The sequence below is a fragment of the Serinus canaria genome, chromosome 5, assembly GCF_022539315.1.
Source record: "Serinus canaria isolate serCan28SL12 chromosome 5, serCan2020, whole genome shotgun sequence".
Taxonomy (NCBI): domain Eukaryota; kingdom Metazoa; phylum Chordata; class Aves; order Passeriformes; family Fringillidae; genus Serinus; species Serinus canaria.
Window position 1 is genome coordinate 3,096,886 of NC_066319.1, and position 15,284 is coordinate 3,112,169.

At 41.9% G+C, this 15,284-nt stretch overlaps 1 protein-coding gene across 3 annotated transcripts in view; it reads left to right on the forward strand.

Annotated features, from left to right (window-relative positions):
• Nucleotides 1-15,284, forward strand: part of NAV2 (neuron navigator 2) — a 380,173-nt gene that overhangs the window by 116,611 nt on the left and 248,278 nt on the right. The gene's annotated exons all lie outside the window — the stretch shown is intronic.

Sequence of the window (15,284 nt, forward strand, 5' to 3'; positions counted from 1 at the left end):
TCAGATGTCAGTCATTCCCTGCGTCGGGGGCACCCTGTATTCAATACATGTCCGCTGGAATTTGGGGTTTTTTTGAAGTCACTAATGTCACTCTTGATTGTGATTGAGACTAGATGATGGCCTCACCTCTCAGTTACTGCCATCTCAAAAAGCCTCCATCAATGTGAGGAAGCAAAATACCTGTCTTGGCTGCTCAGCACGAGGTTTGTTCGTTGCTGTGGCAGGTATCGCCGGCCGGGGGCCGTGTACAAATCACAAACAGGATGGGACTGCTATGAACGTGCCTTGAGCTGTTGTATTTTCCAGCATCAGCCTCAGTACATGGTTATGACAATGGGAAGATGCCAGCAGCTCACATCCCAGGCAGCAGACTAAGAACTTGAAGTTAAAACTCACTTTAAAAGGTTTCTGACCAATCACACAAAGCAGAAGCACATTGACAGTAGTTCCATCCATTGTAAGCACACGTACCTTTAGTTAAAACAATGCTTACTTATTTCAAATACAATACCTGCTTGTAAGCCTTAAAACACAAGGCACAGAACTCCATTATTAAGCTTCAAACTTCCTAATATCTTGCTAGATAAACTTTCCTGTAGCTTAGGGAGTTATCCTAGACCAGCGTTAATACACAGACCATTGTTCGACTCGTCCTTGCTTTTCTACTTTTTCAATAATTTTTCTGCTGGCCAATCTCATGGCTACTGCTCAGTTCTAATCACAGTTCTGCTGTCTCTGAAGCTGCCTTTTGCAGCTTTCCCAAAACCCTCTGGTTTTGAGAATTCCCACAGCAGGTCAGCCCACGTGCCCATTTCTGTGGGCAGCTGGAGACATCACAACAACCTTAGGTCCCAGTGCCTGTGTGTCTGCAGGGGAATGGCTCTTGCATACGTGCCTGCATAGGAAATATTAGTGTCAGAAGGCTGAGTAAATCCTTTTTCAGACTGATACATGCCTTTAAAAGTGACTCTGTAAGGAATTGTGTTCCTAAGGAGAATTAATGTGAAAACATTAATTTCTTTGCTTCCAGAGGGGACTGCTTCAGCTGGAGGTAGGCAGCTGTCAGTGGTTGCAGTGATGTGGTGTTGCAACACCCAGAATAAATGGGCATGAGACACAGAAACCATCAAGAACCTTGTTAATCTGTTTTGGAGCCCCATCCAGGAAAAGGCTGGCATTGGTTCCTGCTGCTGCTCTGATGCCAGAAGAATCCTTTCCTCCAGTTAACAACCCTGAGATGTGGCTTTTGTGCTTCCTGTGATATGAAGGGTCCCTTTTGGTATTGGAGCAACTTCTGGAGCTTAAAAAGCAGCTGAGAAGATTGGCTGCTCCTCCTGAAGGTATCCTACCAGGGAAGCTGCATGGGACACTGATGGTGATGGCTGAAAGAACAATATTTGATTTTAAACTAACTCGTAGGATTCCAATGGGTTATTTTTTTTACTAAAATTTGACTTTTCTAATCTTTTTGACTAAAATGAAAATAGGAAACCAAACAAGCACTTCTCAAAAGATACTTTATCTTGCAATTTTTATGGCCTTAAATAATAGTTGCTCTTAACTGGCTTGAGCTGGTGTTGCCAAGAGAAACAGTCCCACCTTCCCTGGCAGCCTGTTGACATTCCTGTTGCCTCCTCCCCTTTGCCAGGGTATCTGCAGCTGAGCATTGACATGGGGTGAGGAACTGGCACAAGGTAACAGTAAATCCAAGAGAAATTGCTGGGTTTTTGTGTTTTGGTCTTTCCTCAGCTGAGTTAGCCACTCTGATTTGCCACCTGGCTCTCTGTGAGATGTGGGCAATGACACAGAGCAGGAGCAAGGGGCTGAGGAAACAGGATCTGTGCTTTGGGTGATGCTTGTGCAGGTGACAGCAGAATAAAGAATTAGAGGTGTAGTTTACCATGGGGCCTTTGAAGTCTCATGTTCTGCAGGACAGGGGAGGGTGGCGGTGACCCCTGTGCCAACTGCTGTGGTGCAGGTGTTGCTGCTTTTCCAGATTTGAGCCATCAGCTCTCTGACTTTATAATGCTCCACAAATGCACATTATCACTGGGTGAAATTGGCTTTAATGTCCCATTTCTGTGTTGGTGGTGTGCATCCTCTAGTGCTGCAGACACAGTGAAGCAACTTTGTTTTACAGGAGTCCTTTTTCCTATGGTTTTCCTCTGGTTTTATTTTGGTGTATAAATCTCTGTAAAATTACTGTGTGAATGCTTCTCCAGAGGAATTGGTATGCTGGTTTTAACTGCAAGTGTGTACAGAGGTCATCTGTGGATCTGGAATTAGTCAGGCAAAGATTAATGCTATCTCTGTAGCTGTTTTCTCCTCGCTTAAAAAGAAAACAAAGTTAATTGCACATGAGTGGGTGTAGAAAAGCAAAGGAAAATGTTCTGATAGGCCTCTGTACGTGTGTTGGGTGATGTTTGCTCCCTTGTGCAACTCTACTCGTTCGTCCAATATTTTTTTAATGAAATGAACTTGTACAGGCACATAGTTATTTATCATAAACAATTTAGAAGCTTTAAAGACTCTTTTTAATCTGTTGTCCATTTGAATTAAGAATCCTTTTCACAATAACTGCCTAGCCTTCAATACACTGTGTCACAATTTGCTTGTGTAGCTGAGGACCATAATGGTTTTTAATGTTTTTTAACACGTTTGGGATGAATGGAACATGAAGCTTTACCTGTCCTTATGACAGGAACTGGAGTTTTATTTGCAGGAATAAGCCACTGCCAGTCATTTCTTAAAGCCTTTTTTAACATCATTGCCCAGGGGAGAATCAGGGGTACAGCTTCCACCCAGCACAAGCAGAGCACTTTGCAGTGATCCACACAGTGTGGAAACCTGAAAGTTTGGAAGCCTTGAAACTGTGGTTTCTGTTGTTTTTGGGAAAAGACAATGCCAGATGGGGTTATGGGGGGTGCTAAGAGATGCTGATGGTCTCTTCACAGCCATAATCCCCCCTGAAATGGAGGTATAACCTCCAGGGCTGCCTCCTGCATCTGCACAGCTCCTTACACAGGACATTTTGGAAAACATTTATGAGGATTAATGCAACAAAAATCAAAACATGGAATAAGCCTTACTCATGTTTAGATCTTGTGAGTTTTATGGTCTTTTAATTAAAAATTGACTTCTAAAAATTTATCTTAATTGTGCTGGAAGAGCATCTTTCACAGCAGGTGTTCAATAAAATGCAAGTTGGGCTTTCAGCATCTCTGTTTCTAGTTGTGATGTCTTTGTTGTGAAAAGTTGTCATCAGTCTGAATGCATCATTTTTCGAGCCACCTGCTCTTCCTTTCCTCTAATCTCCTCTTCCCCACTCTTTTCATTTGAGGTTGATGCTGAAATGCATTAAACCTGAGGGCAGCCTCTCCTACCAAACCTGCTTTTCACCCCGTGCTCTCCTGCTCATGCTGATTTTATTAGCCCCCTTCTTACCCTGGCAGCAAGAGGCAGTGACAGAGCAGCTGGGGCACTTTTCCAAACCCTGACACTTTACAAGCAGTGCCCAGTGGAAACATTTACAAATCTGTTCCAAGATACATACACACTGGGTGTATATGTACAGATGTAAATACTCAGATCTGTCTGTTGAGTTTTCAGCTCTGTACCCAGTTAAAAGTTTTATATTCAGGTGTCCATGGAGAGAGAACCTTTTGCTTTCTGTGGTCAAGCTGACAGAAGGTTTTCTAGGGAGGAAGAGTGCTGTTTTTTAATCTTGATGTTCCCTGAGGCTTATCTGGAATCCTGGGGTATCCTGGGTGTTGATAAGGAGAGAGCTGGCAGCTCCACCAGGTCTGCACTGCTGACTCCTTGGTGCTTAGTCATCCCTGTGAAGGGATGGGCTGCTGCAGGTTTGAGGGTCTCCTGTGGCTGTTGAGCTTTTTTTGTCTCTAAACGAGACTGTTTCCTGTTTCTTGGCAAATCATAACTTTTTTTTCAAGGGGTTGAGATTATCTGAAGCCCATCACTTGCTGGGTGGAAAGCTGTAGCAACTCTTATATTCTTCATGCCAGGAGGCAGAACAGTGACAGTCATTAGGATAAGTGAAGCTTTGACCTCTCCAAGTGGAAAACTGCATTGGGTTTCTCTCTGTGAGTTGAAGAAATCTGAATAGTTTAAAACTGAGTTTTTACTGCTTGTAATATTCAATCTATTTTTTTCTAAATTATGACTTGTTGTCTTGTAGGCAAAATCCACTTAAGGTGCTTAATATCTGGTCAGATTTTCTAGAAAAATGTCATCTTTCAGTGTGTAAGTTCCATGTCTGACAAAAGACACTGATGAAAACTTGTATCTGGAGAAAACCCAGGCATTGAGAAACTTCAACATTGATGGTTTGCCTCTAGATTTGAATTAAATGGATTTTTATAAAAGCAAACCTCTCCTTCAAATACTGCAACCAAAAGTTTACAGGTTTATAAATTTCTGGGTGTGATTTTTAGGTTTATTCCCGTGCCTAAGACTTGATGTGAGAAAAAGTTTTTACCTCAAGTGTCTGGTAAATCCCTTTGATTTTAATAATCTCCTGAAGAATGTCCTGTCAAATGACAGTGAATCTTCAGATGTAATGCTTTAATGATATTTTTCTTCATTATTAACACTATTTTTTCTCCTTTACTGTATCTGAAATGGGATATCTGCAGTTACAAGAGCAAGGGCACCTTGCAGAAGTTAGCAGATATGCCAAGTTTGTATTACTGTACAAAATTATTAAGTGCAATTGCCTGAAAAAACATTTGGTATCAGTGGAGCTAAAAAGCATGAAAAGGTCCAGACTTGACCTTTGGAAAGGAAATATTACCCATGCTTGGTGAAGCACATCTGCACCTTTTGCTTCTTCTTGACTGAGCTGGTATTTGAAGATTTACTTAAAAATGAGCCTGTGCTCAAGTGTATTCCCTCAGAAAGGGGACAGTGCTCCCTTCTTCCCTGTGGACCCTTCTGACCATCACAGGAATGCCACACCTGACTCTGCAGGGTCAGTGTTTGCCATTCCTGCCTGGCACACAGGTAAATCCTGACAGGATTTCTGGAAGCGTCCGTTTTTGAGAAGAGCGGATGAAGTGAGGAGCAGAGGCCGTGGTGATGCCTGGTGAAGGCTGACCCAGAACAGAGGCTAGACAGAGCTAAAGAATAAAGTATTCTTTATTTATTAGGAGGCTCAATAGATCCACCTTGGGCAGCACAAGGTGAACCCACAATGGTCACCAAAAAATGGACCACCAGTCATGGGGTCTCTCACTTTTATAAGTTCTGCTCCATTCCCACCTTGCAGTTCATTGTCCCATCCCAGCTTTAGCCCAGGCAGTCCCACCCTGCTTGTTTTTCTCTCTCCAGCCCACGGGGTTTGTGCTCTTGGCCTGAGATTTGGATCATTTGTCCTTGGTGCCCAGCTGGAGCAGGAATTGTTTTGTCTCCCTGCTCTGTGCAGAGAGCTCACCATCCCCTCATGTGAAACTCAGACCCACCCACTAAAGCAGCACAGAATGTGAAACATAGAAAAGCTGAAACCTGAGCTGAAACACTCTTCTTCAGACTTGGTGGTGTTGCAAAGTGTTGGTGTGAAATTCATCTAGCCATAGGCAATACTTATTCTTATTCTTATTTCTTATTCTTATTCTTATTCTTATTCCTCTTCCTCTTCCTATTCCTATTCCTATTCCTATTCTTATTCTTATTCCTATTCCTATTCCTATTCTTTTTCTTATTCCTATTCTATTCTTTTTCTTTTTTTAAAGTTAACCTTCCTTTATTGGTCATGTATTACTGCAAGTGCAGTAAGCTTTAGAAATTTTGATAAATGGTTTACAGATGGGAAGGAATAAATACAGCACTAGGCATAGGAGGATCAGTGTGAGTGTCCCCAGTTCAATATGAAACACATTAAATAATTAAATTGTCTGTCTGCATTATTGCCCCTTTACCTGAGTATAAAAGTTGCAGTTTCTTTTATATGATCAAGTCAGACAAGCAGAAAGGGACAGGAATTTGCAGAGTGAAAGGCAGTAGCTGCCACAAAAATAAAGAGGTGTTAGGGTTTTAAGGAGCAATCAAGAAACAATTTCTGTTGAATTCACCTATGTGTGAGTAGCATGCAGTCATGGCAAGGCACCTGAGTATGCCATGTTCTTAAATAACATTTCTCATCTCTAACTTTGGTAGTTTGACACAAAGGAGTGTGTAGAGTATTTTGGCTTTTATCAGATTAAATTCTCAGCTAATTCCCTTAGCTGGTTTCTGTTCCTCCTGTGAGTCTGTGGTGCCTCATGCTATGGTTGGTGCCTCTGATGGGGAAATCAGCCAAGTCTTTATGAGTGTGCCATGCCCACCACAGCATCTCCCTCCAGTGAAGGGATGCTGGGACATCCTGTCTCCAGCATCCTCTGATTTGTGGCTGGTGAGATAAGATCTAAGGGGATGCAGGAATAGTGGGAATACCCCTTAAAACAAGCCCCGGTGTGAGCAGCAGGGCAGTGCAAGCCCAGTTCTCTCTGGATTCACCTCATCCTGGGATTTTTTGGTGCCAAATGAGGCAGAGGTTTCTTCTTGGCTGTTTTTGAAGCCTTCACAACTAAATTCTGGTGCCTGGCATAGGTGGCTCCAGCTGCAGCCATGTCTTTGGTGTGAGTTTAATCCCATTTGTGAACCTGTTGGACTTTGATAGAACAGCAGCTAAACCTGCTAAACTCCTTTTTTTGTCTTTGGTTCAAGCAAAAATTCCAGGCAGGAGCTGTTGAGCTGTGTAGGGAAAATTGGTCCCAGCCAGGAACGGTTGTCAGTGCTAACACAGCTGTTTTCAAAAGCTACAGCAAGTTTTGGTTTTTATGTAATTTTTTTTTTTTTAAAGGTTGAATTTTAGGTAGACATCCCTTGGGCTGTCATAACAAAGAGCAGAGTGTGCTATCCCACAGGGACAGGTAACAGGAGATACATTGACTGGAAACACTAACAAAAACATACCTAATAAAACTACAAACCATAATACTTTTTTTTTGTTTTCGTAATTCACCTGATCTTGAAGCTCATCTATGCAAAAGAAAAGCAAATTGCTACTTGTAAATAAAGAAAAATGTCTTTTTCAGATCTTCTTCTTTTGATAGTTTCTAAACATAGCATCACATCAAGTATTGGAACAGAGCATTTGTGTTTCCACAGCAGCACTCCAAGCTTCAGTCTGTTGTGCTCTCATGCAGCTTGGATCTTTGGCCTGTGCCAAACCATTCTGATTGTTATTGGTGCTGGCATTTTTTTCAAGGCATTTTTTTACCCAATTCTTTGGGGACTTTTTCATCTAATAAAAAGACAGGCTGAATTGTGCTTTGGCATAATACTCCATAAAACTCCTGAGATTTTCTTTTGTTTTCCTCTCTTTCAGATGCTGAGTCATCATGTTTAGGAAAATCATACATCACTATCTGGAAGTGGTATAATTCATTTAGAAATGCTGACTGCCACACTTTATCTGCTAAACTGAGCAAGCACTAAACTGGCCTTGATCAATGTGCTTCACTCAAGGGTGCTGCAATTTACTGCCTCTGACCTTCCCTGCACGTTTAAGAGCCTTAAATGACAGGGAAGGTCAGTGGTGATTACAGCATTTAAGAAACTCATGGAGAGTGAGGCAGCTAAATAACTACAAGGATTTAGAGCAAGCTTGATTTATTTCCTTTTTTTTTTTTTTTTTTTTAAATGCCCTTATCATCACTTTGCAGAGATTTCTTCATTTGTGGTGAATGGATAAGGTAGATCTAGAAGCAGTGAGTTCAAATAAATAAAATCTGCCTTCATGCTTCTAAAAATAGGCTTTTAGGCCATCTGGAGAATGTTAATAAAGAATTAAAGAATGTTGTTAATAATTGCTGGGTCATTCCAAAACTGTTACAAGATCCACATTGCAGTAACACAGGTTGTCATACCAGCCCCTGTGTATTGGACCAGCCTAATAAAATCTAATCCTGTTTTCCCAATCTCACACTCTCCATTTTGGCCAACTGGAGATGTTTAAGGGTGCAGTACATGCACACATATCTGTAAATATTCCTGCAGTGTCTAATAGTATTGGATGATTTTTTATCTGTGTCTGATCTGAGGTGCTTTTGAAGGTCATACTGATAGAGAGTGTGCCCTGTGTGTGGCCTGGAGCTGTTCTCTCAAGGTTTTTCAAGCTGAAGGGCAGGCACACCCCATTAATTATGTTGTCTCCTAGGGTACATGTGATGCTCTTAGAAATCAAAAGTGTTGCTTTTCAACATGAAGCAAAGTGATCCTGCTCTGCTCATTGGTGTTCTGGGGGATTCCTCAAGGACAGAAGAGTTGATGGGACAAAATTATTCCCTATTTTGTAGCTGACACCTTCAAAGACTCAAACTGTCCTGACCAAGCTGTTTGCATTTTAACCTTGCAATGTGAACACTTCCAAGCTATTTAATCCAGTGCAGCATGATAGGAATAAAATTAAACATTGTTTCAGCAGCTGGAGTAATTTTATCTCAAGCCTTTTAATTAAAGATCACTTCCTACTTTTTCCTTCACTACACTGCATGTCAAATATTGTGTAGAACTGAGCATCATGCAGAATTTTAGTGTCTCTGGTCAGGCTTTTGTTTAAAAACCATTTTGTGCATCCCATGGAGTTGTATTTGGATATCCTTGTACAGATTTTCCTGCCTAAAGTAAAGTTGTCATTTTGCCATCAGCATGTGTGAGGTGGCATTAGTGCTCCTTGCTTTGCAGGAGTAAATCAGGGTGGTTGTTCCTTCTGCCAGCTCACTGGGATGTGAACTAAAAGTGCCCATTTTCATCAGAAGTCCTGGATTAATCCCAGCCTGTGTGTGGGGCTGGCACAGGGGGCATAATGCAATTTTTAAAGCAGTGGAATTTGGGTCTTTGGGGCATTATCTGTGCCCTGGGCTGGCCCTGGCATGGGTGTTGTCATCTCCAGCCTTGCCCATGCAGTAATGACAGACTGAGAAAGTAATTATCTGCCTCTCCCTGGCTCCCAAAACAGAGCTGCATTTGCAGTCTGGTGTTCTCTAAGATGCTTTTGTTCACTTCCTCAGCTGATTATTCATTTATGCATCAAATTGCACATTTGTTGAGAAAAATGAGGGCTGAAGCTTTTCAGTGCTTCGATTGAGATGCAGAAATGAATCAAAAAGCACTTGAAGAGTTGTGTGATTAATCCCCATTTGCAGTTGCTGGAAGAAGATGTGTTTAAGCAGCCACCATCACTGCTTTCTAGCGTGGGCTGTGCTTACTGCAGGGAAATTGGGAGCACCTGGATGAAGGAGACTTGTAAGGAAAAATGTTTAACATAATTTGAGATTCACACAAAGTGCTTCCCTTCTACTCTGTCCAGATTTACATTTGCAGTGGGACTTTCAGGAGTGAGGAGTTTATGGGCTGGGTTTAATTTGTTTTTTGTGAACTGCAATGGAGGCATCACCTTCACTACATCATAAGAAAGTGGGGTCTGATACCTCCCAGTTGTGTCTTTCAGGGCTTCCTGCATCTGCTCAGGCTTGGAGATCTAGTAATGTTGTCATTTTCTCTGTTTTTTTTTTTTTTTTGCAATACACTTTCCATTTTTCTCATAACAAATGAGAAACACTAGCATCTGCTCTGGTTGTTTGGGAGTGCAGTTATTCTTCATGCATGGGTTTCATTTCACTAAGCCATGAACATTATTTAAATTTGCACAGAAATAATTTTACTGGGGAAGTAATTAACTATAGTCTGGAATAAGTGTGCATATGCATGAAGAATATGCTGTTACTGGGAGGACACATCCTTTGCATGATGAATGCTCTGGGGTTTTTTTTGAAAGGTGTGATGAAGAGGCAGAAGAATTATTCTGCTTCTTATTTGCTTCTCCTCTTTGTGCCCCAAATACATCTTTCTTTTACGAAATTGCTGGTAGGGAGCTTTAATAAATCAATTTCATGGAGGCAGAATACTGGCCAGAGGATGCTGGTCAATGTGTGGAAATGAATGCACTTCATGTGCTTTGGAAAGTTGTGGCTGGGAAGAGGTGCAGAAGTGGAACCAGGTCACACAGTCACCTGTGAATCTCAAAAACATCTCAGTGAACCAAGAAAGCCACTTAAGACAGAGCTTTGAACTCAGTCACTTTGTTTTAATTGGAAATACCTGCAAGGCAGATAAAGAAAGGGGTGAGCCTGGTGAATTCTTGGTTGGCATCTTCTTGTCTGGTAGGCACAGGGGACAGCTGTACCAAGATAGTTTTGATTCTAGTCTGTGAGGTTCAGAATCATCCACGTGATTATTTTTCACAGAGATTTCATGTGGGGGAGAGAAGTGAAAGCAGGAATGTACTGTAGGAAGATTGTTTGCAGGAAATCCATAGAGTGCATGCAAAGGACATGCCATTTAAGGAGGAAAAAGGTAGGAAAGCATCATTAGTATATATTTGAAAAAAAGAAAAGTTGTTTTGGTTGATTTTAAAAAAAATTATATTTTTAATTATATTTCCTATGAGAAAGACACAGCTTTATCCCAAACTGATTTTCTTCCATTCCATGCCAGTTTGTCTTTTGGCCTGCTGGTATTTTGGGTTATTTGGTGTTTTTGAGCTAGGTGTCTATTGCCTTAAATGTTAGTGAGGGCATGGACATTTGGGTGAGGTTCAGGCTGAACCTTCCCTTGTTGCTCCATGTTCTGCCTTGAGTAGCTGCATTTTGCTTTTCTGTCTTGGAGGAACATCATGTTGGTGGGAATGAAAATGAAGCAAAGCCAGAAGGATTTTAAAATGAGGTTGATTTGGACTTGGACAAGAAAACCGCTTTGGGAGCTCTGGAGTGAAAAGGTTTAACTTCTGTTGCCTTATACTCTAAAGTCAGTAGCAAAGCCACAAAAAGATTGCAAAAATTTTGAATTTCCTTCATTTCTTGTAGCCACATGAAAGAAATCTTCTTGGAAAATAATCCTGAATATGCTTCTCTGTTAATGATGGCCCATTTTAAAAAACCAGCTGTCCAATTGACAAAATTTTTGGAGACAAATTACTTTAGCCTGTTAGTAAATATGAATTAGAAGACATTTGTCTGTACTCACCTTGAGTTGTAGTCATCAGTTTTGTGTGGGTTAGGTGTATCTCCTTTAGCTTTCCTCATTCCAAAGTCATCCATTCTAGTCTTCCTCACATATGCTGAATCTATTTTATTTTATTTTATTTTATTTTATTTTATTTTATTTTATTTTATTTTATTTTATTTTATTTTATTTTATTTTATTTTATTTTTATGTTTTTGCCTGCTTTGGCCATTATGTCCACTGGTGAGCTCTATGATCAGTTATTTTTGCCAACAAAAAAATTTGCAGTAGGAGCCCATTCTCTCTTAAACCTGCCAGTGCATCTACCACATAAAACAAGCAAAATGTAAGTTAAAGCAAGCTCACATTTTACTGAACTCCAGCAATTCCTACAATAAACAAAAAGCCAAAGGAAAGCAGCTTCATTAGTGCTTCATTAACTTTGCTGAACAGACTCAAAGGGAAATGAGCACCATACACAAGAGCTGAATACTGTTCCAAATGCTCCAGATTATTTTCTAACTTGTATTTCTCCTGAGCTGTGTAAATTGGCCAACATCTGTGAAGATGCTAAAAAATGTTCCTGCTGCTGGAAAATTAGAATATTCTCCTGCTGCAACCTGCCTCATTGCTTCTCCCTCTCTCCTACACTGCTGAGCCTGCTTCCAGCTCTGCTTCCATCTGCTTGAAGGTTAGCACAGCTCAGACTCTCCAAAACTGCTGAACTTTGTCATCCATGGCAGTTTTTAGAAGCAAGATGTTCTTAAGGTCTAATGATTTTTATATATATATATATATATATTTATATTTTATATTTATATATTATATTTATATTTATTTATATTATTTATTATTATTTAATTATTTATTTAATTATTTATGCTTTTTTTAAATATATTTTTATATCCTCTTCTACCAGAGCTGTGGCCACATAAGTGCCAAGACCTTGCATATTTATGGTTGTTCTTAGCTCTGCTTGCTCTGTCTGATGGGGAGCTCTTTCATTTTAAACAATAAGTGTTTAGAAGGGCAATGTTCAGAGGTGGGCTTTGCTCTTGTGTGGCATTTTTGTGCCGTGACACAGCAGCTGGTGTCAGTGGAACCGAGGCACTGAAAGGAAAAATACACCACGAGGGTGTTGATTCAGGCAGCAGTGCTAATACTTACCAAATGTCTTTCCTGATCACAAGTTCACAGGACCTGGGAGTTTTGGAGATCAGTGTGGAGTTTCTTTGCCAATGCAGAGTGGATGTGATAAGAGCATCTTTGTCCCAGGCTGAATTTTTATGAAGAAAGAAGTTGTAGCTTTTCATGGGAAGCCTAATGAATTCTTCATTGTGTATTTTTGGATCACAAGGGGTAATTTACTTGCCTTTTTCTTATGGTTCTTGTCAGAATTCATGTTGCTTAATCTCCTTGCTCTGCTATTAAAACTCATCTTTGTATTTACCACAGGCCAGGAGAGACTAATCTTAGCTCCTGGTAATTAATGCTTTTTTCCTTCTTTGTGCTCCATGCATGGCCAACAAAGGCCTAATACAGAATGTGCATATTTTATCTTCACAGTAAGTTAAAAATCCAATAAATGGAAAGCCTTTCTCTGCTTTCACCATCATTCCTATCTTGCCCTCCCCCCCATCCTGTGAACCTGTGGAAGTGTTGAGCCAATAACTCTGAGAATCGATTTAGCTGTGCTGCCGTAGCAGTAGGGGGAACAAGAAGTGATGGCAAGGGTATTTCTGCTGAGGCTGAGCCCCAGGCTGACTGAAGGGTGTTTCCAGGGAAGTGTTTCATCCTGTGGCTGCTTCCAGGGCTGTTCTGAGCAGCTTCCAGTGCAGCAGAGGAAGCCACCTCCAGGGACAGCATCCTCATGGATTGCAGGGACAGCTTGGACAGTTGCTGCTGACACCCCCCTCTCCCCCACAACCTCAAACACATCAGTATCCTTCTGGATTTTCAGAAATGAGCATTTTAGAAACTCTTCCTCCAGAAAAAAAATATGTTCTTTCCTTTAGGCTGCCGTGTTAAGCTGGTGGTAGCTCCCAGTTGAAGCCAGCAGTCTCACAGCTTGTGATACCCAGGAACTCACAGGAGTCTCCCACCTCTTCTGGCTGATGACTGCTCAGTGATCAGAGGAAACACAGCTTCATACAGTCAGCCTAGTAAAATCTGCAGCTGCTGCTGCTGGGGAATTCAGGCTGCTGCAGAAGGGGGTGTACGTGGTCTGCAGGCTCACAGGCGAGTTCCGTGCATCCTGCAGATGGAGCATGTCAGCAAATTCCTGAATTGCGTGGAATCCCAGAATCCCAGAGTGGTTTGGGTTGAAAGGTACCTTAAAGATCATCCAGTTCCACGCTCCCTGCCATGTGCAGGGACTCCTTCCCTAGACCAGGTTGCTCCAAGTCACGTCCAGCCTGGCCTTGAACTCTTTCAAGTCTCTTTCAACTCTTCCTTGTCTGGGCAAGGGACTGCCAGAGCCTCACCTACCTCACAGGGAAGAATTTCATCTTACTATCTAATCTAAGCTGGCCTCCTGTCAGTGTAAAGCCATTCCCCCTCGTTCTGTGCATGCCCTTGTCCAAAGCCCCTCTCTGGCTGTCCTGTCACCCCTCTTAAGTACTGGAAGGGTCTCTAAAGTCTCCCCAGACTCTTCCCCAGATTGAGGAGCCCAGCTCTCCCAGCCTGTCTCTGCAGCAGGAGGGCTCCAGCCCTCTGGTCATCTTCATGCCCTCCTCTGGACTTGCTCCAAGAGGTCTGTGCCTTATTTTATCCCATATCAATAAGGTGGAAACTTTTTAACCTGGGTAGATCCTTCTTATTTTAAGCCCATTCTGGGGAACTAAGACAGGGAAAAGTAAACAGTCAGTTGATGCCATTGGGAATACATTTAAACTAGTAAGTTTATTGTGTTTTAATGCATGATTTTTGAACCTCATAGAAAGGTTTGCTGCTGAAGACTGTTAGATGTAAATCTAGACCATAAGTAGGTAGTCTTAAGAGAGATAGGCAAGACCCCAGCTCTAATACCAGACAACCACCAGCAATGGCTCTTTGCCATTCACAGGGAAGAACTCCTGCTGTGGTTTTGTGTGTTGGAGTTCAAAGCATGAAGGTCTGTGCTCTGCAGTCAAATGGTCAGGGAAAGAGGTTTCACTGCAGTAGAAACTCCATTTAATGTTTGCATTTCACTTCCCTTTGCTGTACTGCTGTCGACACCCAAACCTGTCCCCATTGCTGTCCTGGGTTTGGGTTTTCAGTGCCAGCAGAGGCTGGATTGTTTCTGGGGGGGACTCCAGCACTCCTTTGGGGTGTGCCCAGAAGCAGTGGCCAGTGCAGAGTCAAGGAGGCTGATAAGTCCCAGATAAGCCTTTGGATTTTTGTTGCCAGTAGCCAAAGGATACTCTTGCCCTTCTGTTATCCTCAGTTCCATTTTGTGAGATGAAACAGCATCAAGAACTGGACTTTGTCAAGCTGCACCTTGACAGATACATGTGTGGGATTGCCAGTTTGTGGGATGTCAGAAGCCATCTCCTCCAGTAAAAATCCTCCTCAGCTGATGAGGAGCTGAACTGAAAGATGATAAAAATCTTCAAGATAGGCACAGCGTATTGCTTCAGAACAGATAAGCTGAATTACAAAGCTGCTGAACAAGCTGAATGTGAATAGAGTAAAAGCAGACAAAACCTGCAAGGTTAGTCATTGCAAATACTCTGGCTCTCATCTGCAACACATTGCTAAATCCACTGGAGCTGGGTAGGAGTCATTCTCTTTAGGGCAATGGATGTGAAATGTCAGAAAATCTTGTTTCTGGGACCTTCTCAGTTCTTCTGAGCCTCGTGCTCAGGGAGCCTCCCTGCTCCTGATGTTTTACTGGGAAGTGCTGTGTTACTGATTCCCCTGCACCTCACCTTCTTCTGTGTATTTAAGCTACTTTCAGAAGGAACTTAAGTTTGTTTAGGGTAATCCTTTTTTCTGCTAGTTCATCTTTTCTCCTGTACCTTCTTCCAGTACCTTTAGAGCCCATTTCCCAGTTTCAAATCCTCCTGAAGGCAGAGCAGGTGTATCCAATCTCTAGAAATGGCTCAGTGAGGCTGATGAAGGTGGCTGGCTGTCTGGAAGGAAGGTGTTCAAAAGGATCTTCTCCATCAGGGAAATGCAACCTCAGGCTCAGTGAGGACCCTGGAGGCTGTTCAAGACGACGTGGAAGAAATGCTGGATAGTTT